General features: G+C 41.4%; 1 long non-coding RNA gene and 1 pseudogene across 1 annotated transcript; both read left to right on the forward strand.

The window, feature by feature from the left end:
* The first annotated feature begins 1,731 nt into the window (after positions 1-1,731).
* Positions 1,732-23,234, forward strand: LOC140528958 (uncharacterized). Its single transcript, XR_011975356.1, has 2 exons — positions 1,732-1,817; positions 9,022-23,234. It is a non-coding gene; the product is annotated as an uncharacterized lncRNA (long non-coding RNA).
* On the forward strand, positions 6,063-23,234 carry LOC140528956 (ATP-dependent zinc metalloprotease YME1L1 pseudogene; annotated as a pseudogene).
* Positions 23,235-27,162: the final 3,928 nt, after the last annotated feature.

The raw sequence follows: 27,162 nt of genomic DNA on the forward strand, positions 1-27,162 counted from the left end.
TGGATTTAAGTGAGGGAGGGCTGTGCAAAGTCACCAGCCTCATTTTCTCCTCCAGAGGCATGTGGGTCCAGTGGCCAGATATAGATCAGGATGACTGGAGATGGTCCAGGATGCAGTGGTGGGAGACCATTTTACAGATAAGGAAAGTGGTTTAGATAGGTTAAGAGATTTACCTCAGTTATATAGTTACTAAGTCAGAGATGAAATTTTTGCCATGGTGTTTCATTTCTAAAAGAGGATTAACCTTTTCCCCTCCTTCTTTCCCTACAACATCTATTTTCCATATCATTTTTTAAATTTAAAAAATAAAAGTATTTCTATAACATAACAGAAAAATATGATTGCATATGAAACTGCAAATTTATTATGTACAAGTTGTTATTCCTCTTAAATATATAATAAAGTTATCATGGAACTTCCTTTTTTTCCTCACTCTCATCCCTTCCCCTCACCCTAGAGATAGATGGCTACCCTTCACACATATGTGTGTATAACACATGTATAACACGTTTGTATATAAGTAAAACCATTCTACACAAACTTCTGTTTCTTTTCCTGGATGCAGATAGCATCTATCTTCTTAGGTCCTTTAGAGTTAATCTGAGTATTTATAATAGTCAAAATGACTTAGTTACTCAAAGTTGTTCTTAAAACAATATTGCAGTTACAGTATACAACGTTCCTTGGTCCTGCACACTTCACTCTTCATTTTTTTCATGCAAGTCTATCCATGTTTTGCTAAGATTGTCAACCTCATGATTTCTCATAGCACAATAGTATTCCACCACAATCATATAGCACAACTTGTTTAGTCATTCCCCAGTTGACAGGTGAGCCTTACATTTGTCAAAAACAAAGTTACTGTAGTCATTTGCTTCTGCAAATTGTATATATACTCTGTTCCATTGATTTACCTTTCTATTTCTTAGGTAATATCAGATAATGTCAAGAATTACTACCTTATAATATGTGGTATGTTAATGATTATATGCTTTTAGATTAGAACTGATAAAGCTCCAAGTAGAAGCATTAACATATTTTATACAAAGTGCACTTAATTATGGTGTTGGGGTACAGGAGTTGTTAACATTATAAGTAATACAAATGTGTTAAATGGCATTGCAAAATAGAGCGGTGCTAGACATCTTGCCGTCTGCCGAAGGTAGAACCTGTGCTGTAATACAAGCCTCCTGCTCTAAACTTATCCTTGAAGAATCCAATAACTCCACCAAATTACTGCAACACATGAAACCCCAAATTAATACCCTAGAACCATCACCAAATGCTATAGGTCAGGGGTCGTGAACCTGCAGTCTTGAGGTCACATGTGACCTTCTAGGTCCTTGGGTGCAACCTTTTGACTGAGTTCAAGTTAGAGAGAACAGATCCTTTTATTAAAGAGATTTGTTTCATGAAGTTTGGATTTAGTCAAAGGGTCACATTTGAGGACCTAGAGGGACACATGAGACCTTGACCCTGCAGGTTCCCAACCCCTGCTATAGATTCTTTATCTCCTCAGTAGGGGTGCAGTGAAAGAAAATCATAACAGTTGTGGTCATTTTCCTATTTATTATGTTATTTTCTTGCTTATATTTCTATTGCTGTTGTGGATTATGTCTTCAATGTAATTCAGTGTTGGGATCCTCTGTCACCTTCATGCTAACAAAACCACTCTGTCATCCCTCAGGGAACTTTGTAGAAAATTATGTCTGAAAGAGTGTATGAGCAGATCAGGAGAGGTGGAGTGTGTGGTGGTAGACAAAGCCCAGGAACACGACCTGGAGTCTCACAGAGAGTGGAAACTACCTGAAGTCAAGGTAAACTGCAAGAAGACATCCAGTTGTCTAATGGGAACACTTGTAAGTGACTCTGTGCCATCCTTTGCCCCAAACTTTCTTTTTTCTCTTTCTGTGTAATATCGGACCTGGCCTAGGGTTGGTGTGGGTAGCCCTCTCTCTGTTCTGTCACTGCCACAGGACTAGTTTCATGAGTAAATTGCCCTTTTACAACCTAAATTAACCCTATAAGTATATGTGTTTATATATGTATGTGCTTATATGTATGTATGTATGTGTATATATACATATAGACGTATATGGACAAATATATATGTATATACCCACTCAGGCCTGGCTATCTCCTTTCTTTGGAACCTGAATATATTCCTGTTATGGTAGAACTTTTCCTGTGTCCTTAAAGCTTTCTACTCAGAAATGTCAATGGTTCCCTATACCTCTGAGAAAAAGACAAAATCCTAGACTGGTTTTTAAGATCTTCCACAGTCTAGCTTTCACAGTTATCTAGCTATTACTCCTTTTCATGCATTCTCTCTACTGGACCTGCTTGATATTCCCCATACATGATATTCTATCTCCTGTATCTGGACTTGCCCAAGGTGGCCCCCAGAACTGGAATGCCGATACTTCTAGTCTCTCTCTCTTAGAATCCCTAGTGTCTTTCGAAGCACAACCCAGGGGTCACCTCCTATCTCAGGCCTTTCCTGTTTTCCACAATTATTAGTGTACTCTATTACTTGAAATAAATTTGTATGTACTTCTTGTCATCTATGTACATTTTGTATCCCCCCTGTAGGAGATAATAAACTTCTTGAAGGCAACATCTGGGATGATTCTTGGATATTCTTTGAGAATGTAGCTAATAACCTACATTCAGAGAAGGAACTATGGAGTCTGAATGCAGAGCAAAACATACTATTTTCTCTCCTTTTGTTTCTCATGGTTTTTCCTTTTTGTTCTGATTCTTTTTTTCACAACATGACTAATGTGGAAACAAATTTAATATGACTATACATGTGTAGCTTCTATCGGATTCTTTCCCATCTTGGGCAGATGTGAAAGGAGGGAGGAAGAAATTTGGATTTCAAAATCTACTAAAAGTGAATGTTGCAAACTTTTTTTCCATGTAACTGGAAAAAATAAAATACTACTAAGTGAGGGGAAAAAAAAGAGAATGTAGTTAATAGTAATAACTAGGCCTGGCAATTAGTCCCAGACAATGAACTGTCTGGTACAATCAAGGAACATGCCAAGAATAGGTACCAAGTACACACTTCCTGCTTTTTAATGATCTTTCTACTTTGAAAAATGGTATTTATTAGCAGCAGAGAAGATTGTACACAAAACTGAGAAACTCTATTATGTATAGTTTTTCTTTCTTTTTAAGTACATATGTAATAATTTCAAAATATAATTTGCAAAAGCATCCTGCTCATCTACTCTTCCCTCTGACTTTCTATACCCTTCATTGCATCAAACAAAAGAAAACATTTCAATGACTCTTTTATATTTCATTTCTTCCTTCCTTCCTTCCTTTTTTTTAATGTGGCATATTTATCTATCTTGCCTCTCACTCCCACCTCCTTCTTCTTTCACTGAAAAGAAAAGGTCAATTAGAATCCATGCAAAACAAAATAAATCAAGGAAAAGAGATTCTCATATTGATGACCAGAAAAATATCAGTTTTTCCTTAGCCCCTCCATGAACTGTCATTTTCTGACTTGAAAATAATTTTTAATATTTTTTATTGTTTTTGCTTTTAATTTTGCTTTTAAAAAAATTTTATTTTTGACTTTCAGGCCAGAACACAAATACAGAATAGAGAAAAGAAACAAAAACACATCTTAAACTTGAATATTAGAACTTAAATACAAAGTTAGAAAGAAAAAAAAAAAACTCATGTACCAGCAGAACATAAGACAGGAATCAAAATGGGTAACAATAAATTTTCATTTCAAGAAAGCCTGTATGATAAATAATATACATTGTGTTGAGAACTGTCCATCTTTTCTTTGCTTCCTTGTAAGTTTCCTTTCATTCTCTGCTGTGAATTTTTTACTTTGTTCTTTTTTTCTTTTTCTGAGATTAGTTATTTTTATTATTTATTTTTGACAAATTTGAATCACTTCCCCAAAGATGTTAGAAATATCTTCCTCAGAGAGATTAAATGACGTAACAGTTATTCCTAGCTATTTGCTTCCCTTCTAATTTTATCTGCATGGTTTTTGTTTGTGCAAAAAAAAAAAGAATTTCTATATATTGAAAAATATCCATTTTTCCTCTATCTTTGGTCTAGTTAGGAATTCTTGCTTTGTAGAATACAGTAACATGTCATGAGAATAACACATTATGATCAGGTAGGACTTATACTAGGAATGCAGAACTGGTTCAATATTAGGAAAACTGTCAGCATAATTGATCATATCCACAGCAAAACTAAGAGAAACCACATTATTATCTCAATAGATGCAGAAAAAGCTTTTGATAAAATAAAACAACAATTCCATTTGAAAATACTGGAAAGCACAGGAAACAATGCAGCCTTCCTTAAAATAATAAGTAGTATCTACCTAAAACCATCAGCTAGCATTATATGCAATGAGGACAAGCTGGATGCATTTCAGGGGTGATCAGGGGTGAAACAAGAATGTCCATTATCACCACTGTTATTCAATATGGTACTAGAAATGTTGGCTTTAGCAGTAAGAGAAGAAAAAGAAATTGAAGGAATTAGAATAGGCAAAGAAGAAACTAAGTTATCATTCTTTGCAAATGATATGATGATATATTTAGAGAATCCTAGAGAAGTAAGCAAAAAATGACTTGAACTAACAAACAACTTTGGCACAGTTGAAGGTTACAAAATAAACCCAGATAAATAATCTGCATTTCTAGATATTACTAACAAAGGCCAACAGCAAGAGCTAGAAAGAGAAATTCCATATAATGCTACAGCAGACACCATAAAATATCTGGGAGTCTACCTGCCAAAACAAACCTAGGGACTACTTGAACACAATTACAAAGCACTTTTCTCACAAATAAAGTCAGATCTAAATAATTGGAAAAATATCAGTTGCTCGTTGGTAGGCTGAGTCAATATCATAAAAATGACAATTCCACCTAAATTAATTTACTTATTCAGTGCCATACCAATCAAACTACCAGAATATTATTTTCTAGAGCTAGAAAAAATAGTATCTAAATTCATCTGGAAGAACAAAAGTCCAGCAAATCAAGGGCATGAATGAAAAGAAATGCTAAGGAATGTGGCCTAGGCTGGCCAGATCTCAAATTGTATTATACAGCAGTAATCATCAAAACCACTTGGTACTAGCTATGAAACAGAGGGGTTGATCAGTGGAATAGGTTAGGTACTCAAGACACAGTAGTCAATGAATATAGCAGTCTACTGTTTGATAAACTCAAGGACCCCAGCTTCTTGGATAAGAACTCACTATTTGAAAAAGACTGCTGGGAAAACTGGATAACAGTGTGGTGGAAACTGGGCATAGACCATTGCCTGACACCATGCATAAGAATAAAGTAGAGTTGGATACCTGATCTAGGTATAAAGGCTGATATTAGAAACAAATGAGGGAAGCAAGGAATAGTGTATTTGTCAGATTTATGGAGAATGGAAAAATTTATGACCAAAGAGATAGAGAACATTATGAAGTGCAAAATGAATAATTTTGATTACATTAAATTGAAAAGGTTTTGTACAAACAAAGCCAATTCAACCAAGAATAGGAGGGAAGCAGAAAACTGGAAAAGAATTTTTGCAAATAGTGTCTGTGATAAAGTCTTCATTTCTAAATATATAGAGAACTGAGTCAAATTTACAGGAATACAAATCATTCCCCAAGTGGTAAATGGTCAAACAGGTAGTTTATAGAGGAAGAAATTAAAGCTATCTATAATCATATGAAAAAAATGCCCTACATCACTATTGATTAGACAGATATAAATCAAAAGAACTCTGAGGTACCACATTACACCTATCAGATTGGCTAAAATGACAAAACAGGAAGATGATAAATGTTGCAGAAGATATGGGAGAGTTGGAACACTAATTTCTAGTTGATGAAGCTATGAGCTGAACCAACCATTCTGGAGAACAATGGATAAGCCTTGTCCTGGGGAAACCACTAATATTCACTATCAGTGGGAAGCATGAACACTTATGGAGAAGCACACACAAGGAGGACCTCTGTGCTCAGGCTTCCAACAGTGCAGGGGAGATGTCTTTCCTCCATGTAGTTGATGGGCTGGTGTCTCGGCTGCCCTCACTGCTCTCCTGTGATATGCAGACTTTGGTCAGCATTCCTCCTTCCTTGTTCTGTGTGCTTGTGGCTGGCAAGGCTCCACTGGACAGAAAGTTCTATAGAAAGGACCTTCATATTCTGTCCAGCCATTAATCAAAAATCATACACCTGTCAGAAAACTACACCCATTGCTTTAAAAGATCTCAAGGATGGATCTCTAAGGAAGGAGGGATTGAGCGGACTAGTGAGTGAACAGATGAGACCGGGAGAGGAAGAGGGAAGCAGGCCCCACTCCCCCCCAGCCCAGGAGACAGGGGCGGAGCTGGTGGGTGAGGTAGCTTCCAGCCCAGGAGAGATGTTCTCCCTGTGGAGCATGGCGCAGCCCCAGGTTACTGTTCCTTTGAGTTATCTCATCAATGCCTTCCATTCACCGAAAAGCTCATCTATTTCTCTAGGTGCATCAGTTTCTCAGAGTCAACATCGAGTAGCAGCCCCTAAACATGAGGCTCCAAGCGCTGAGCCTGTTCTTAATCTAAAAGATTTGGGATTTTCTGTATTGAAAGTCAGACAGCTTGATGAACTAGTTGATAGTTTCCTTCCTGGCTTTTGTACAGGCTACAGAGTTTCTTCTCGATGGCATACAGCTTACATTTTTGCACAGTCCTTCTTTGAAAATAAACATGGTTTCTTAGGCATATTTAATACCTTACATTTCTCTTGCTTGAACAGACAACATCCTAAGACTGTTCAAAGTATTTGTGCACATCTTCAGCGGTGGCTAGTTTTTGTAGTCTTGGGGTTTTTAGACTTTGAAATCAAGGACACGGAGTTTGCAGTCCATCTCTGAACGATTCACAGAAACACATGTGGCCCCGTTATTTGTAAAGGGGTTTCTTTTGTGGGACCAAGGATCTGATGTTGAAAGTTTAGACAAACTCATGAAAACCAAAAACATACCTGAAGCACATCAGGATGCATTTAAAACTGGCTTTGCAGAGGGCTTTTTGAAAGCACAAGCATTAACTCAAAAAAACAAATGACTCCTTAAGAAGAACCCAGTTGTTCCTCCTTGTTCTCTTGCTGCTTGGCATTTATGGACTATTAAAAAACCCATTTTTATCTGTCTGATTCAGAACAACAACTAGACTTGATTCTGCTGTTGACTCTGTCCAGATGAAAAATGTGACCTTTGAACATGTTAAAGGAGTGGAGGAAGCTAAGCAAGAATTACAAGAAGTTGTTGAATTCTTGAAAAATCCAAAAAAGTTTACTGTGCTTGGAGGTAAACTTCTGAAAGGTATTCTTTTAGTCGGACCCCCAGGGACCGGGAAGACACTTCTTGCTCAGAGCTGTGGCTGGAGAAGCTGATGTTCCTTTTTATTATGCTTCTGGATCAGAATTTGATGAGATGTTCACAGGTGTGGGAGCCAATTGTATCAGAAATCTTTTCAGGGAAGCAAAGGCAAATGCACCTTGTGTTATATTCATTGATGAATTAGATTCTATTGATGGAAAGAGAATTGAGTCTCCAATGCATCGATATTCAAGACAAATCATAAATGAACTTCTTGTTGAAATGGATGGTTTTAAATCTAATGAAGGAGTTATCATCATAGGAGCCATAAACTTTCCTGAAGCATTAGACAATGCTTTAATACGACCTGGTCACTTTGACATGCAAGTTACAGTTCTAAGGCCAGATGTAAAAGGTTGAGCAGAAATTCTCATATGGTATCTGAATAAAATAAAATTTGATTAATCTGTTGATCCAGAAACAATAGCTCATGGCACAGTTGGATTTTCTGGAGAAGAGTTAGAGTACCTTGCGAATCAAACTGCATTAAAAGCAGCTGTTGATGGGAAAGATGGTTACCATGAGGAACTGGAGTTCTCCAATGATAAAATTTTAATGGGTCCTGAATGCAGAAGTGTAGAAATCGATAATAAAAACAAAACCATCACAGAAGGACTGATTTCTGCTACTTTTGCACTTTCAACTTACAACCCAGAGACGTTTCACCGCAGCCCATCTGTTTTAAAAGGCAAGAGAGCCCTCAGACACCTAATGATGATACTAGAGAGAAAAAAACCCTAGAGGATTTTTCCCAATGAGTTGGAATAGAACTATTTTCATCAGTTTTAGCTAGAATGGGCATTTCCCATTCAGAAGGATAGTTCTTGACCCAGGTGCCAATCACCTTGAAAAAGAATTATCCTTTATACCTAGTTACTTCAGACTTTATCCTGTTTTCTTACTTTAATTTCTAATCCTTCGTTTTGAAGAGGACCATGACATCAAGGAAATGATTGGCAGTTGACGTTGAATAAGGGAGGACTGTGTAAGGCCACCAGCCTCACTTTCTCCTCCAGAGCCATTTGTCTTGATGAGAGTGACAAGATATTCATCAAGATGACTGGAGATGGCCCAGGAAGCAATGGGAGACCCTGACCCTCCAGGCAAGGCCTTTTCTGGTACTCATTTAAAGTGAGGTAGCACTTATTCAGTGAATAGGTCTCTTTAAGAAGTGAGTCAAGGGATGGCTTCATAAGGGGCAAGGTCTTTATCAGAAGCCTTTCTTATTGAGGATTAGAATTTGAGGGGATTGCTGCTTGGTTTCTGATTGCTCAAGTGCACCTTATTGCTGTCCCTTTAGAGGATACCTTTCCAGGAAGCTGTCAAGACCTCTCAGCTTTAGGGTACCCTTAGCTTTGTAAGCCCCAAACTTATGCAAATGAATTAGAGGATGAAGAGAGAAAGGAATAAAACTTAGAACAAGAAACAAGATCATGTTCTTCCTGCCTAGCCCTGACAGGCCTCACTCATGCCTTTGCTCTCTATCTATCTGTCTGTTGTCTATCTGTCTGTCTATCTACCTATCTAGCTATCTACCTATATCTATGAATGGCCAGCAAGGAATTGGCTTACTCCTGTGTCTTCTTCTGTGTTTCTTGATCAGAAAGGAAAGCCATCTGGACAAGTGCACATCCCTCCTCCAGTCGTCTCTCCTCCCTATGGCTCAGTACTGGTGGTATGTTCCTTCTTCTTCTGGGGATGTCTGGAGATGAGAAGACAGGTGTCAAAGAACAGGTTGGTCACATCCCTCCCATGAAGCTAGGCCACTGATGATACTATGCAGGGCTCAGGGCCCATCTTCTCCACAAAGTTAAACCAGTGCCATTCTGTGCCCAAGCTCCATTACTCCTGCACAGTCTTAATCTCTCTTGTCCTCAGGTTATCTTTTATTTTATTAAGGTGATTCTATTGTATTTTTGGACAGAAGACACATACACCAGTGCAGACCACCAAGACAACAATCATGACCAGGCTGAGGAAGATGGGTGACCAAATCCTTGGGTTCATGTTAGTCTCTGTACTCACAAATCCTAAAACAATAAATCATCCAGAATCAATCTGCACTGAGAAGTGGGACAGAGGCCTGGAAAGGGGATTTTGTAAGGGAGAACAGGAAGTAGAAGGAAATAGGAAAGAGTACTAGCACAGATACTGTTCCTTCTAGAACTTTTTGACATTCAGGTAAAGAAGCACCAGGAAAGTAGGGGTGGTGAAATATGGAAAGGAGAGTGATAAAGAAAGAAAAGGGCCTACATGGTATGAATAGAGGGCAGAGATACAGAGATGACCAGATAATCTATGAATAAAAGATGACAATAGGCAGTATCTGGAAGGTCTCTCTTCTAGAGTGCCAGTCTTTATTAAGTTCTTCATTTCTCCCCCATTTCCCCCCCAGAAAGCCTTCCTTCTCCCCCAGTGTTCACCAATGCTCTTCCTCTAGTATACTTCCTTACCCCCTATATCACATGTCCCCTCTCTCTCATTAGAATGGACACACCCAGGAGATCTCGTTCCTGCTTCACTATTTCAGGGGCACACTCAGCCATAAGGGATTGCTCTTCAGTCTAGAGAAATTCCCAGGGGGAGGCTGAGGAATGACTGAATGTCTGACAAGTTTAGTAGCTTTCACTTGGCTCTCCAGGAAGGGTAGGTCTGTAATTCAGTCAGTCCTCTTCATTCCTTTGAACTGCCTCATAAGTGTGTGATCTTGAGACAGACTTTTCAGCCTCAGTTGTCTGTCCTCTATTACCTTTCTGAAAGGAAAGAGCAGCTCTACCCCTCCTTCCCTTTCTAAGGGGCGAAGTGGGAGGGTAAGACATGTTTTGGAAAGGTCTGAAGGTGGGAGAGTGGAAGGAAGCTTTTCAAAGTGTCCAAGTCTGTGAGAGCAGGGTGGGGTCTCAAAGTGGGCAAGCGGTTCATTTACCAAAGACAGTTAAATAAAACTTCTAAATATGCATCTTTCCTGGGACTTATATGATGTCAATTTCATAACATCCACTGTCTTCAGAGGTCACATTCACTAACTTCAGAGACTTATCATCAGGGGCAGATAGTGTCTCCTCATATTCCCTCTGTGGAATGATCCAGCTTGACCTGCTCTCCCCTGGAGAGATGGTGAGAAAGTGCAAGGTATTAGATACTGAATATCATTAACCAGCTGAATCTCATTGCATCTCCCTGGGTCCTGCTCAGAGAGGACACCTCATCTGAGATGCACTTGCCTGTGACAGGATGGAAAGGAGACTCATAAGGGCACAGGAAAGGTGGCGCCTCACTTACCTGAGGGAATAACAAAGGTAGAAGGGTCCCGAGGAGGGACCTGCATGTACCACAGGGATCTCAGATGCACTGTAAAATAAATGTCCTGGTCTTTCTCTCCAAACCTGGCCCTTCTCCAGATCTCCCTCCTTCTGCTGAGGGTGATCCCAGTTCCCAGGTTGGGAGCTGTGGATTCAACCTTGACATTCCCTCCCCTGCTCTCCCTGACCCATGGGACCCCAAGTCTTGTCTCTCCTCCTCTTCAGCCCCTCTCCTATAGGATCCATTCCTTCTGCTCACATGGGCAACCTTGGCCAGGCTCTCACCACCTCTCACCTGGACTCTTTCTTAACCTTTCAGTGCTTCTGTTCTCTTTTCTTTCTCCAGCCCATCCTTCCCAGAGCTGACAAAGCAATCAAGACAAAGCTGAGCTCATTCCCTCTCTGGCTCAAAAATATCCCTGAGAGGCAGGGGAGTGGGAATGGAGTGGGGGTGGTGGGGGTTGGGAGGTTTTGTGTCCTCCAGACTGAGAATACACACAGGTTCTAATTCCACACCAGTTTCTGCCCAGGGTCACTCTATGAGTCACTTTGAGCTGTGCACTATGGTGCCACCTAGCAGCCCCATCTGAATGCCTGCTTTCCTTCAAGTCTGGGCTCGGGGGTAGGAGTTGTGATGTATTAGGAAATGGAGTGGAACTGGAGTCAATCTCACCTTTCCTGTCTCTAAACTGAGACAAGTGATGTAGATAGCACCTAAAGTCTGTTCCAACTCCAGGTCTAGGATCCCAGGAAGAAGCCTAGGACTGGGCAGAGGAGCATTTCCTGAGGGGAGATAGGGAGGGGAGAACACTGGGAAGTTAGGTGACTTGTTCAGGGTCTCATAGACAATGTGCTCTGAGTGGACAGGCAGGAAGACCAGAGTTCAAATCTAGCTTTGGAAGCTTCCTGGGTATCTGACTTGGCTAAGTCACTTAATCTCTTTCTGCCTCTGTTTTCTCAACTACAAAATGGTCAGAACCCTTATCTGCATGGATGTAATTACCTGTGACATTAGCAGCTATGCCTGATTTGAGACTTTACCTAATTTATATAAATGTATGTATATCACACGTATATATATATATATATACACACACAAATATTTATATGTGTGTATGCCATATATATTTTAAAGACATATTAATAGACACATACACATATCAATCTTTCTAGCTCCAATATGCTATTAATGCTGTTTTCAGGATACTTTATTCATACATACACACATAAATACACACATTTCTATAAATTAATGGTGTATTGGATAATACACACAGACATATCTATCTTTATGGATACAGAATTCCCCAGGTTATTATGTATAGGAAGAGCTTGTCATTTTGGGCCCTAGAGGCCTGAACCAAGAGTGATAGATAAATGGGTGGAAGATTAAATGCAGGCTTTATGTAACCAAAAAAAAATGTACTAACCATTAGGACTACCTAGTTGCAGAATGGGTCATCTCAGGAGACAGAGTGAGCTGCTTCTCACTGTAGGCCTTGAAGCAAAGGATAGAGGAACACTGGTCAGTTGTATCATGGCAGGATTTCTTTTCAGTTCTGGACTGGACTCAGTGGCTTCTAAGGTTACCTCCATCTCTCAACCCTAAGCTTCTTTCCTCTCCTTCATCCTTACCAAACTCTTCTCCCTCAGTCCCTATTATTAAACCAGCTTCCAAGCCTGCAGGGCCAAGGCAAAGGGGGTCAGGGCTGCTTCAGACGTTCTCAACTTCAGTGTGGCTGAAGGGAAGAAAGTCACCAGATGCTGGCACATCGAAAGGCCATGGCTCTCTCTGGGGCTGTCCAAGTCCAGCCTCTCCCGACAAGGGAGGAAAAGGGCTCAGGACTTGTGTTTGTGAAACCTACACTAAGAAGGTCCCTCACATGGAAGTACAGTGCAGGTGCCATAGCTCAGCAGAGCTGTGCCCAGTCTTACCTGATCTCTTCCAGCTATACTTAGTTCTTTGGTCCTCAGATACCCCAGAGCTGGGCTTTTATCTGTGAGGAGTGAGGGTGCCCAGCAGCTTCTTCACCTTGTACCCTTCATGGCCTCCCTTCTTCTTTCTCCTGTGCCATCCTTGCTATTTCCAAGTCCTGAGGGTCTTGTCCCTTACCTTTCCCTTACCCCCCATTCCCTTCCCCCATAACTCTTGCCCCTCCCTTTTCCCCTTCCCACTCCCTCCCTTCTCCCTGTCCACACCCATGTCCCAAATATGTGAACTCCAGCTGAGAGCCTCAGAATTAGGCCAGGACCAAATGGAGCCATCACACATCTGTGATGTGACTGAGAAAATACAGCAGAACCCTGGTAAAGAGGAGCTGGGACAGGAATCCTTGATCCATAAAATCAACCACTACTCTAGGTTGTGTGCTCTGGGAAACCTCAGTAAATGGTTCAGGCTTTTCCTATGATGGACTTTTCTCTTTCTTCCAACTGGTCTCTCCAATCTGTGAGCCTGCCTAGGACAGTAACATACAGCCTCCTGACTCTACACTCCCTGAATCTGTGTCCAGACTTTACATACATTTCCATTCATTCAGTCATGCTCCAAACTAAACAGTGAGGGCTATCTCCTCTGAGCCAGCCTATGTTTTACATTCAGCCCAGGAATCCACCAGGAGGCAGCCATGTCCTATTAACTTATCTGACAATGGGCCCTCCCTCTTCCTCTCTTCCCCTGGAATTCTTCCCCCTTCTTCCCAGACACCTTGTTCCTAACCTCCCACTTGTCCCCAGTTACTCAGTTCAGTTTGAGACCTCAGCCTAGGGCCTGAATGGTCAACATCAGTGGGTGGATGAGTGAAAGCAGACTCAGCTATCCCACTCTATCTAGTTAGTCCCCTGCTTCATATTCCAGCCACCAACCAGCACCAACCCTGGCATGTTGGCATCTATCCTGTAGCCACACTAGTAGGGCTCTTCTTTTCTTCCAACCCCATCCCAATTATTAGAGTCAAGGAAAGGAGCACCCAGTTTTGTGTGAGGAACACTTGAGTTTAAATGTTACCTCAGATACAAGCTGTGTCATCCTGGACAAATCATTGAACCTATGTTGGCCTCAATTTCCTAAATGGTAAAATGGAGATAATAATTAGCACCTGTCTCCCATATTTGTTTTAGAGCAGCTGGTATATAGCAGGTGCTTAATGTATGCTTGTTTTTCTCCATTCCACTCCTTTTTACCTATTGTTCAGGAGACAGTAAAAAAAAAAAACAAAACAAACCCAGTAATACTCTTGCTTTTGGAAAGAACCTGGCAGTCTACTCTCCTAGGATTCTCCAAACAAAATCTGTCTTCCATGGCCACCCATGGCTACCTTACAAATGTTATCACCCCCTTTAAAATGTAAGATCCTGGAGAGTAGGGACTGTCTTACTTTGGTATATGTATTATCAGGGCCTAGCACAACGCCTGGAACATAGTAGGTACTGGATAAAAGGTTTTTCACTCAGACATTCAAAGCCTTACACAGAAACTCACAACTGGAATAGTTGGTAGAGGCCACGGAGATCACTTATAGCCCAATGAGAATCTCTTCTATCAATAATTCATCTTATAAGCATTTATTAGATGATTGCTACATATAAGGATCAATGTTAAACAATTGGGGTAAAAAGAAGAAGTAAAAACAGTCCTAGTCCCCAAGGAGTTTACATCCTGCTGGGGGAAGCAACATGGACATAATCAAACATATACAAGGTACATGTAAACTTAAGCCTACTGCACTCTGAAGCTCAGACAACATGGGCCCTGCCCCCTGCCTAAAGGCTCTCTTCTAGACCCTCCTGGCTTAAGAGTGATTATCAATAGTAACTGTTGCTGTTTCCCTCCCAGTGTGAGGTCTTTCTTTTCTTTGCCTCCTTAAAGGAGCCATGCCCTGGATACTTCTTAAACAGGCCTATTCAGTGAATGGGTGTTAGCTGCCTCATCCAAAGTGAGTACCTGCATAGACCTTGGCCTAAAGGGGCCAAGGTCTCCCAGTACATCCTGGGTCATCTCCAGTCATTCTGATGAATATCTGGTCACTGGATTCAGATGGCTCTGGAGGAGAAATGAGGCATGTGACCTTGCCCAGCACTCACTCATTCAAAACAAAGTCAAGTGCAAGTCATGTCATCATTTCTCTAATGTCATGGTCTTCTTTGGCAACGAAGGATGAACACAACAATGCAGATGGGAGCCAACCTGAGAGGGAAGGCATTAGCTGCTGGGGGACTGGGAAAGACCGCCTATGAAAGGTGGCATTTGAGGTGTCTTGAAGGAAGCCAGTGAAGCCAGGAGGCAAGGGTAAGCAGAAACCTCATTCCTGGCATGGGGGATTCCAGTGAAAAGGAATGGAGACAGGAGCTGGAGTGTCATGGCCAAAGAAAGCAGGCCTTTTATGCCTGGATGGTTGAGTGTATAGGAGTAATGTGTAAGAAGACTGAAAGGATGGGGAAAGGCCAAGATCGGAAGAGCTTTACATGCCTCCCCAAAGGAGAGGTAACAAGCAACTGCTGAAGTACTAAGTGGGGCCTGGGGTGAGGGCAGTGTGGGGGTGACATGATCAGATCAAGCCTCTGGGAAGATCAGTCTGGCAGCTGCGTGAGGATGGCTTGGAATGGGGAGAGGCTTGAGGCAGGGATAAGAACAGGAAAGTGGTGCAGTTCAGGTGAGGAGAGGTGGTCACTGAGTGAAAGGAGGCAAAGGGATATCATTAGCAGGAGATGGGGAGAAAGAGATGACAAGGTTTGCTGACTGACTGGGTATGTGGGGTGACTGAGACAGAGGAGTGGAGGATGACAGCAAGAATTTGACCTGGGTGATTAGATTGAATGTTTGGTGCCATAGACAGTGATAGGAAAGAAACTTTATAAGTGTTTCTTTAACTAACAATTTTGAAATAATGCACAGTACTAGTGCTCTCTCTTCAGATCAGTTCAGGAAAGTCTCATTCCCCTTGTAATTAGAGTGGTGATTGGATTAGAGTAAGGGGCTTTGAATGATCTACCCAAGAGCAGTACTATCTTTTCCTGTTGTGACCAAATTGGATAATATTCAGAGGAAGAACCCTTTGATTACTTCATTAATTGCAGATCCCTCTGATCAGATGGAAAGTAAAATCCTTGAAGTAAGTAATCACCACCAAAAATAAAAGGATGTTCAATAATCAGGAATGGCTGAGAAAGTGGTGTGATATGAATGTGATGGAATATTAGTTGTCTTTCCTTAGGAAGAGGACCAATGACATCAGGGCTTGATGTACTCCTTGTGGGCTAGGACTCATGCTGGGATTGGATTTAAGTGAGGCAGAGTTGAGCAAAGTCATTAACCTCACTCTTCCAGAGTTATCAAAGTGCAGTGGCAAGACAAAAGTCAAGATGACAAAGGCCCAGGATGCAATGGATGGCCATAGCATTTTTGATCTCTGACCAAGCTCTAAGTGTTCTGTACCACGTGATTAAGCCTCCCCTTATGACCACTGGAACAAATTGTTATCCTGCTATTCTACAGACAGGAGTCTTCAGATGCTTGGGGTAGACACTCCTTAACTCACCAATCAGTCTGAGACTTCTGGGTTAGCCTCAACATGGTTTTAGCCTGCCTGTCTAGACAGTGATACTGGGGTATGGCAGCATCCCATGCTACACCTTCTTGGAGCCACAGGCTAGAGTTGAGCCCTAAGTAGACACCAAAGGTGGATGAGCAGCCCTGAAATGGGCTCAGTAAGCCCCTCACCCCAAACATGCTAATCCTCCTTGAACACCCCATAGTATTGGACTTTATAAAATAAAGAAATAGATGACTTCAGAAGCATGGAAGGATGTATATGAACTGATGCAGAGCAAAGTAGGCAGAACCAGAACAATAATTCATAGCACTGCATCCATGTGATTAAAATGAGCACTTCATTCCTTCCCTATTCCTCGATCTTCTCTCCCTTAAAATAAAACCTTTCTAACAAATATAGCCGAGCAAAAGAAATCTACAGAATGAATATAAGTGAAAATGTATGTCTTATTATGCAAATTGAGTCCATCACCCCTTGTGCTTCATCCACAATCCTCTTGGATTGTTTTTCGTTGTTGCATTCATCAAAGTTCAAAAGAATTGCAAAGTTGTTTTTCTTCACAACATTGTGTCTGTAGAAATTGCTTCCTGTATCAGTTTGAAGGGTTCTCTTCATTACTTCTCATTCCATGATAGTATCCCCTTACACCCCTGTTCCATAGTTTGTTCAAGAACTCCCTGATTAATAAGCAACACCTTAATTTCCTGGTCACCATCATCATGAAATGAACTAAAGACTTAGTCATGGCATCACTTGGTCAAAGTTCATGTGCAGTTTAAGAACTTTCAGGGCATAGTTCCAAATTGCTTTCCAGAAAGACTAAACCAGATCCATCCATAGTATGCTAATTTGTCTCTTTTCCCATAGTTCCTCCAATATTTGTCCTTTTCCTTGTTTGGCAGTCCTTCCAATGTGATGAGTGGGAGGTGGTACCTTAGAGTTACTTTAATTTTAACTTCTCAAATTATTAGTGATTTTGGGCAACTTTTCATGTGGCTATTGATAGTTGGGATTTCTGTCTCTGAATATTGCCTATATATGTTCTTTGATCATTTATATATTGGACATGGATTCTTATTTTTATCAATTTGAATCAGTTCCCCATAGATGTTACAAATGATAATTGTATCAGAGAGAGAACATCGTGTAAATATTTTCCCTAGCTACTTGCTTCCTGTCTTATCTGCATGGTCTTTGTTTCTGCAAAAAAGGATAAAATTTATATATTTACCAATATCCATTTTTATTCTATCTCTGGTCTGGCCAAGAATTCTTCCTTTATCCATCCTTATAAAAGTTATGTTCATATTTTCTCCTCTGATTTGTATATGATGTGGCCTATAACATCTATGTCATGTATAAATTTGGAGTTTATCTTTTTGTGCTATGTAAGATTATCTATACCTAACTTTCTGCCAAACTGTATTCCAGTTTTCCCAGAAGTGTTTTGTCCAATATTTAGTCCCTACCCAGTACCTGGAGACTTTGAGTTGATCAATCACGGTGCTGCTATTTCCTACTATATGTTATAGACTTGATCTGTTCCACTGATTGACCTCTCTATTTTTTAAGCACTACCACAGCATTTTGATGAATATTGCTTTGTAGTACAGAGTGAGATCTAGTACTGGTAAGGCTTCCTTCCTTTTAACTCTCTTTCATTTGTACCCTTGATATCCCTGATCTTTTGTTCTTCTAGGTCAGAGCTACCAAAGTTAGATAGAAGTGGTGCCATCAAACTCTACAAAAGAATCACAATGTTGATTTAGAAAACAACATATAAACATTATCTATATTCTATAGTATTTTTATTTGCTCAGGAGGGTTGATGGCCCCAAGTCTGACACCTGCTCCAGAGGAATTTTGGTATGATTTTTTTCTCTAACTTTACAAAATGATTATTTGGGTGGTATAGTCCTGAAAAATTAGTCAGTATTATCACTTATTCCATTGCCATGGTCTTACCATGGACAATTATTATTTCTCCACTTATTTGTGTCTTCGTTGCTCTAAAGATTGTTTTGAACTACCTGCTGTCTAGAAGTAGGACAGAAGGGCCTAACCAATGACTCTAAGGACTCAGCAAAGGAAGAAATCCAACAGCCTGATCTTCTCCTGCCTCAGTCTTCAGCAAAATCAGGACAGACCTGGTGGGATACTTTATCCATGTCTGTGGGAGGTAGCATGGTACCATGGGAAGAAAACTGGACTTTTGGCAGAAAACCTAGACTGTAATCCTGGTTTCATCATTTACAGTTGTATGAATAGTTCTTGGCGTGCATTTCTTCTGGAATCTGAAACTGGAATCTGTCCAAGTATTGGTGCATGCTTATAATCCCTGCTACTGAAGGGGCTGAGCTAGTGGATTGCTTGAGTTCAGGAGTTCTAAAGTGCAGTAGGCTAAGGTGATCTGTATGGCTTGTGGTTTGTCCTTTGTTCTCAAAGAGGACCATGACATCAAGGAGATGATGATCTACCTTGCAATTAAATTGTACTTGAGTCATGAAGGGCTCTGTAAAGTCAGCAGCCTCATTTTTTCCTCCAGAGCCATCTGGATCCAGTGGCCTGATATAGATCAGGAGAACTGGAGATGGCCCAGGATGCAATTGTGATCTTGGCCTTTTTAAGCTCAGGTCTGAGTTTTAAAGCAATGCCTTTTCAAGTTGAATAGACCTGTTTAAGAAGTGAATCAAGGATAAAAAAAAAATCAACCTGGGAGAGGAAGGCCCTCATTGGGTATCATGCTTTTACCTGAGTGTGTTCTACCCAGAGGAAGGCAGATTTTGATGACTGAAATCTGCTATGCACCCTGGCTAGATTTCTTTCTTTCTTAGAGACAATACTTTGGTAAAAGGTAAAAACTTAATAAAAATTATTTTCATTTATACACTCATTTTCAATCCTACTAAGTGTGGCTTGTTCTGAGGCCCCTTTGTGATGTGTGCCTAAACAACAATGGCTAGTTAACACTTTGATGATGCATTTTTAAAAACAACCAGTTAAAAATTTAGAAAATGATTTAAGTGTATGAGAATAGTCATACAGAGTAACGTGAGAGATTCAAACATTACTCCAAAATATACCTATCGATATGTTATTGTTAACAAAAAAAGCTATCACTAAAACAACAGTTTAATAGTTTGCAAAGCACTCTACATACTTGATCTCATTTAGACATCATCCCAACCCCACAGGGCTAAGTTTATGGGCATTATTATGGTCATTTTATAGGTGAGGAAACTGAGACTCGTAGAGATTGAGACTTGTTGAAGGTGGTGAAGGTGGGGGTGGGGGATTTCAGTCCAGGTTTTCCTAACTCCATTCTCTCTTTTATTCTCTATACCTAGATGCCTTTTGCTTCTTTACATGGAGAGAAGAGCCTGTTGTTGGTGGGATGGGAAATAGCAGGGGTTACAGATAAGAACTCAGCTCTTAAATGGAAGGACCTTGGAAGTCAAACAGCAGAATAAGGAAGTAGGTGGTAAGCCTACTAGGAAACACAGAGTCCGGAAAGAGTGTAAAGGTTTAAAAAGAAATTTTGAAGGAAAAGAGAATTTTTCATCAGAGGCCAAAGAAAATGTAGAATAATTACTATGTTGGAGATCAAGAAGTCTGTAGCTCTAGGTAGGATATATTCTTCACCTGAAATCTCTGGAGGTCACTGAGGCCCAGAAAGAAAGTATTTGGGGAAGTGACAGAGGTAAACCCTTCTGGAGTGCAATGGATAAGCCTCACCCTAGAGAAACCATCTTCTAGGTGGAATCACCTCTGCCAGGTTAGTCTGGCACTAATATGTGAGGCCCTGGAAGTGAAGAGCCACCAGGTTGTCTAAGGAGGGTCAAACCAGCTCACATCAGAAAAATGGAGTAGGTCAATGCTCCCATGCTGGTCAGTATGGCATCTGTCCCATGAGTGGCTGCTGCAGTTCCAACCAAAAAAAGACTCATTTAAAAAAAAAAAAGCAGAGTCTAATTTAGATGATTTCTGAGGTCACCATACGAGTTTGGAGTCCAACAGAATGAGCCCTAGTTCTGGAGTCCAAGGTTGTTGTTATTTAGCTGTTTCAGTTGTGTCAGACCCTCCATGACACATTCTGGGTTCTTCTTGGCAAAGGTCCTTGAGTGGTTTGCCATTTCCTTCTCCAACTCATTTTTCAGATGAGGAAACTGAGCTAAAAAGGGTTAAGTGAGTAGCCCAAGGTCACATAGCTCATGTAAATGTCTGAGGCCTGATTTGAACTCATGAAGAGTTCTGTCAGAAGGCCAAGCCCCTAAGTTCAAATTCTCCTTGATGAATACTGTGTGCCCTGAAGCAATTCACTTCATCTCCACAGACCTCATTTTCCTCTGCTGAAAAATGAGGGACACAGTCACTATGGCCTGTGAAGTCCTTTCCAGTTCTGATGGAACTCTATGCCTGTGAACCTAAGAACCTAAAGTGGGGCTGCTGGTGGGACTAGTTACATGAGGTCACAGACACAGGCAGGTGCTGACTGAGGTAATAAGGAAAATTAAAGGATATTTCTTTTTACTACTGCTACTACTATTGCTACTACAACTACTACTACTTCTAATACTACTAGTACTAGTACCACCACTACTACTAATTGAGCTGTAGATAAATGTCATTGACCAGAATGTGGCTGGATCCTGCTAGTAGATACAGAAGGTGGTGAGCCATGAGAGAGGTCAGTGGGTTGTCAGTAGTTTCCATCTTGTCCTTTAATATGCAGCAGATGTGAATACCATCTACGCCACCCCCAGACTTATACAGAGCGATCCAAAGTGGGCTACCTGCAGTTTAGGGGACATTACTGGTCCATATTCACTCAAGATCACCAGCCCCTTTGAGGGATCCACGTTTTCTAGGCATGTAGAAACGCAATCAGTTCAAAGCAAAGGCATTTAATGAACGAGGTAGGTCGACAGCCCATGGAAGGGCTCATTTGGAGCAGGCTCTGTGCAAAGTGCTTGAGATATAAATTACAATATTAATGAGAACAATAGCTCATCTTTAATAAAGCTTTAAGGTTTGCAAAGTGCTTTATGAATACTATCACATCTTCACAGAGATACAAGATAGTCCCAAAGAATTCACAATGAAAAATGCTATGTGCCTTCAGAGAAATAATTGATGTCATCTGAATGCAGACTGAAGCATACTATTTTTTCACTTTCTTTTCTTCTTCTTTTTTTCTGATTCCAGTTTTCTTCCACCAAATGACTAATATGGAAATATATTTTACTTGATCATACATGTATAACCTATATCAGAGGGCTGACTTTCTCAGATAGCATTTGGAACTCAAAATTTAAAAAACCAAAAGTTCAAAATTTCTTTTTACCTGTACTTAAGGGGAAAATATTACTACCAAATCCAAGTAAGTATTTTCTCATTTTCTGCAAATCTGGGAGGTAGGCGCTATAATTCATTCCATTTTACAGATGGGGAAACAGGCAAAATGAGGCTAAGTGACTTGCCCAGGGTCACATAGCTATTAGGTGTTAAGGCAGAATCTGAAATGAGGTCTTTGCGATTCTATTTTGGCATTCTACCAATCATGGAACTCACATGTGAATGGCAAGACAATACCTGAAGAAGAATTGGAATGGCGTAAATAAAGTGCTATATGGATCCTGGTGTAGAGCTGGTCAGAAATGGCCTGGAACTCAGATTCTAGACAAGAAAGAGGGAAAGTTCATTCATCAGGGATCAGCATTGATAGGACAGAGTTCTCTTAAGAGAGAGAGGAATGATGATAATGGCAGAATGTCATCCCAGAGGTCAATAAAGGGAGAAGTGAGGACATTTCCCCTGGAAACCTGCAGCAGAGATGGCCACCAGCATTGGCCATCAGTGGGAAGCATGTACACTCATGGAGAAGCACACACAAGGAGGACCTATGTGCTCAGGCTTCCAACAGTGCAGGGGAGATGTCTTTGGTCAATGCTGTTAACCTGGTGCTGTCTGGGCTGCTGTCACTGCTCTCCTATGGTGTGCAGACTCTGGCCAGCATTCTTCCTTCATTGTCTTGATGGTTGTATCTGGCAAGTCCCTACTGGACAGAAAGTTCTATATAAATGACCTTCATATTCTGTCCAGCTTTAAATCAAAAATTGTACACTTATCAGAAAACCATACCCATTGCTTTAAAAGATCTCAAAGGTGCTGCTAAGGTGGTCTTTTCTTTCTGCATTTTTGCCTGCAGTTGTGCTTTGGGATCTGGGCTCCCATCTGCTTTTAGCTCCAGGCTCAAGCTGGAATCTTCAACTGCTCCCTCTTTCTCATAGGAGGAGGACTGGATTCTGTCACTATTGCTTTCAGCTTACAATCTTTTACCTTTTACCTCAGTCCAGGTCTTTTAAAAGGCAAGAGAGCCCTCAGACACCTAACGATGATACCAGAGGAAAAAACTCTAGAGAATTTTCCCTAATGAGGTGGAATACATTTGTTTTTCCAGTCTTGGCTAGAATGGGCATTTCCTACCCAGAAGGAGATTTCTTGACCCAGGTGCCAATCACTTTGAAACAGAATTATCCTTTATACATAATTACTTCAGACTTGATTGTGCACTCCTCTTCTGACTTCCTGGTCACCAGGGTAAGGTCTGTAACAGAGGCCTCTCTTACTTAGGACGAGAATTTCTTGGGTCTTGCTGCTTACTTTCTGATGGCTCAAGTGTCTGTATTGTTGTCCAGGTAGAGGACAACCTTCCAGAAAACTGTCAAGACCTCTCAGCACTAGGGCACCCTCAACTTTCTAAGTCCAAAACTTGTGCAAATGAGTTAGAACATGAAAAGGCAAAGGAATAAAACTAAGTCTAAGAGGCAAGATTCTCTTCTTCTCTCTCCCTACCCCTGACAGGCCTCATTTGTGCTTTTGTTATCTATCTACATGTATATATATGTCTGTATCAATATCTCTATCTATACCTATAAATAGCTAGCAAAGAGCTGTCTTACCCATGTATCCTAGTGTGTGTTTCTTGATATGAAGGAAAGCAAATCTGGACAAGTGCACATCCCTCCTCCTGTCTTCTCTCCTCCCTATGGTTCAGTACTGGTGGTATGTTCCTTCTTCTTCTGGGGATGCCTGGAGATCAGAAGAGAGGTGCCACAGAACAGGCTGGTCACATATCTCCCATAAAGCTAGGCCACTTATGAGAATATGCAGGGCACAGGGCCCATCTCCTCCCTCCCTTCTCCACAAAGTAAAACCAGTGCCATTCTGTGCCCAGGTCCCATTATCCCAGCACAGTCACAATCTCTCTTGTCTTCAGGTTACCTCTTATGTTGTTAAAGCAATTCCGTCATATGTTTGAACAGAAGAGATATCGTGCTATGAGGAGCACCAGCACTAGGACCATGCTGCTGAAACTGGCTAACCAAATCCTTGGGTTCATGTTAGACTGCATACTCACAGACTCTAAGACAATAAGTCAAGATCATTCAGCATGAATCTGTCACTGAGAAGGGGGATAGAGGCTTGAAAAGGGAATATGTGAAGGAAAGAATAGTAGGAGGGAGAGGGGAAGAGGAAAGGAAACTAGCAGGAATTCTATTCCTTACAGAATTTTTGATATTTGGGTAAACAAGGAGGAAAGGGGGGGAAATGGAAAGAAGGATAATAAGAGAAAAAGGCCTACATGACTTGAATAGAGGGCAGAGACACAGAGATGACCAGACACATGATGAATAAAATATGACAATCGGTAGTATCTGGAGGGTCTCTCTTCTGAAGTGCCAGTCTTTATTAAGGGTCTTCAATTCTCCCCCATTTCCCCCCAGAAAGTCTTCCTTCTCTCCCAGTGTGCACCAGTCCTCTTCCTCTACTACACCTCCTTACCCCCTACATCACATCTCCTCTCTTTCATCAGAATGGACACACCCAGGAGGAACTCTTGTTCCTGCTTCACTATTTCAGGGGCACATTCAGCCTTCAGGGACTGCTCTTCAGTGCAAGGACATTCCCAGGAGGAGGGATGAGGAAGGACTGAGTGACTGACAAGCTCAGTAGCTTTCACTTGATTCCCCAGGGAAGGGAGGTCTGTAGTTCAGTCAGTTCTGTTCATTTCTTTAGGCTGGCTCATGAGTGTGTGACTTTGGGACGGGCCTTCCAGACTCAGTTTTCTGCCCTCTACTTTCCCTTACCTAAGGAGAGAGCAGCACTGCCTCCCTTTTCCTTTCTAAGGGGCAAAGTGGGAGGGAAGATAGGTTTTTGGAAAGGTGTGAAAGTGGGAGAGTGGAAGGAAGCTTTTCAGAGTGTCCAAGTGTGTGAGAGCAGGTGTCCAAAAGGGGGCAAGTGGTTCGTTTACCAAAGATATTTAAATTGAACTTCTGAATATATATCTTTCCTGAGGCTGATCTGATGTGAGCTTCATAACATCCACTGTCTTCAGGGGTTACATTCATTAACATCAGAGTCTTATCATCAGGGACAGACAACCTCCCCTCATATTCTTTCCTGGGAATGATCCTGGTTGGCCTGCTCTCCCCTGGAGAGAAGGTGAGTAGGAGCAGATTCTTAGATAACAAATACAATTTAAGCTCGGTCTCATGTGTTATATGTTGGTTTAGATATATCAGAACATCCTCTCCCTGGGTCCTGTTCAGAGAGGATACCTCATCTGAGCTGCAGTTACCTGTGACAGGATGGAAACAAGACTCATAAGGGCACAGGAAAGGTGGCCCTTAACTTGCCTGAAGGAATAAAAAAGGCAAAAAGGTCCTGAGGAAGGACCTGCATATAGCACAGACATCTCAAAATCTTTGTAAAATAATTCCACTTGTCTTTGTCTCCAAACTGACCCTTCTCCAGACTTTCCCCCTTCTTTTGCAGGTCCCTCCATGAGCCCAGTCCCCAGGTCTGAAGCCATGGATTCAGCCTTGACATTCCCTCCCCTGCTCTCCATGGCCCATTGATGTCCAAGTCTTGTCTCTCCTCCCTCTTCTTTCTCCAGCCCATCCTCCCCAGAGCTGACAAAGTAAGGACAGCACAGCCAGGCCCATTCCCTCCCTCACTTAAAAATATCCATGGGGAGGTGGGAGAGGAGGTTTTGTTGCTTCCAGGATGAGAATACAAACTCTGAGCCTCCACTATCTCTTCCCTTTTCAGCCTCTCACGTTCTTTGTTCCCCTTTACACATTTCTCATTCCAGACAAATGACTATTAGCTCATTCCCAAATTATTCCTTCTATTTCCCTTTCTGATGTCTTGACCCAGGCCAAGCAGCATACCTTGCTTGCATCTATCTGAATCCTCTGTTGTTGTTCAGTTGTGGGTCCTGTCTGACAATTTGTGACCCCATTTGGAGTTTTCTTGGCAGAGATACTGGAGTGGTTTGTCATCCCCTTCTCCAGTTCATTTCAAAGTTGAGGAAACTGAGGCAAAATGTGTTAAGTGACTTGCCAGAGTCATACAACTAAGTGTCTGAGGACAGATTTGAACTCTGGAAGATGAATCTCCCTGACTTCAGGACCAGCAGTCTATGCACTATGGTGCCACCGAGGTGTACCATCTGAATGCTTATTTTTCTCCTGTCTCAGCTCATGGAGTGATTATTATGGTGTTTTAGAAAATGGGGTGGAATTGGAGTCAGGGCATGAGTTTGGTACCAGGGAATTGGGACATCATTCTCAGTGGGATGGTGGTGATGGTAACATGAGATCTTTTGTGGTACAAGGTTCTAATTCCAGCTCTGCTCCTTCTTTACTCTTTGACTGTAGTGAAGTCACTTTCCCTTTCTAGGACTCCTGTTTCTTATTTCTAACATAAGGCAAGGGAACTAGATGACCCCTAAGGTCCCTTTCATCTGCAGGTTTGGATGCCAGGGAGAAGTCTAGGATAAGGTAGAGGAGCATTTCCTGGGCAAGGGGAAACTGGGAGGTTAGGTGACTTATTCAGGGTCACACAGACCACATAGTTCTACCTAGATGGATAGAGCCAGGAAGACCAGAGTTCAGATTGAGCTTTGGCCACTTCCTGAGTGTGTGACCTGGCTAAATCATAGAGTTGCTGTAAAATGGAGATCACAAGAGTGTCTCTTTCAGAGGATTGTGGGGAGGTTAAATTGAGATACTATTTGTAAGCATTTAGCACAGGGCCTGTACAGAGTAGGTATCCTTGTTCCAGAAGTAGGGTTAAATTGGCATGATAGGATATGCAGACATAACATCTTACTAATGGAAAAAACATTGGCTTAAAGAGGGATAATAGAGGCCATTGAGTTCAGTTCCCTCATTTTACAAAGGAGGAACTGGAGGCCCAAGGAGCTTGCCCTAAAGGTCATACAGCCCATAAGCATTGGAGGCAGGATTTGAACTCAAGCGCTGGGACTCTAAGTTGAGGTCTTTTTTCAGTATTTCTCATCTCATTTCCTACGTTTGTGTCTATCTGGAAGAAGACAGAACCTCCTCCCATCTTGTTCAGGCAGAACCCCTTACCTGCAGGTAGGAAAGTACCTGTGCCAGTGGCAGTCATGCCTGGGGAGGGGAGAGGAACAAATCAGACTTTACTTACCAAGGATGGAGAAAGGAAATGTAGGTTTGGAGAAGGCCTGGATGGACATTCTGTGTGTGTGTGTGTGTGTGTGTGTGTGTGTGTGTGTGTGTGTGTGTGTGTTTAACACACATATATTTTAAACACATTCATAGACATAGACACCTGTCTATCTACCTGCCTATCTCCAAAATGCCTTTAATGCTATTTTGGGAACACCGTATACATACACACACAAACACACATTTATATATATTAATGGTACATTGGATAGTACACATATTTACCTTTATAGATATAGTATTCCCAGGTTATAATGTATAGGAAGAACTTGTCATTTTTGGCCGTAGAGGCCTGAACTAAGAGTGATGGAGAGATGGGTGGAAGACCAAATGC

Source organism: Notamacropus eugenii, chromosome 2 (assembly GCF_028372415.1).
Source record: "Notamacropus eugenii isolate mMacEug1 chromosome 2, mMacEug1.pri_v2, whole genome shotgun sequence".
In the NCBI taxonomy this organism is placed as follows: domain Eukaryota; kingdom Metazoa; phylum Chordata; class Mammalia; order Diprotodontia; family Macropodidae; genus Notamacropus; species Notamacropus eugenii.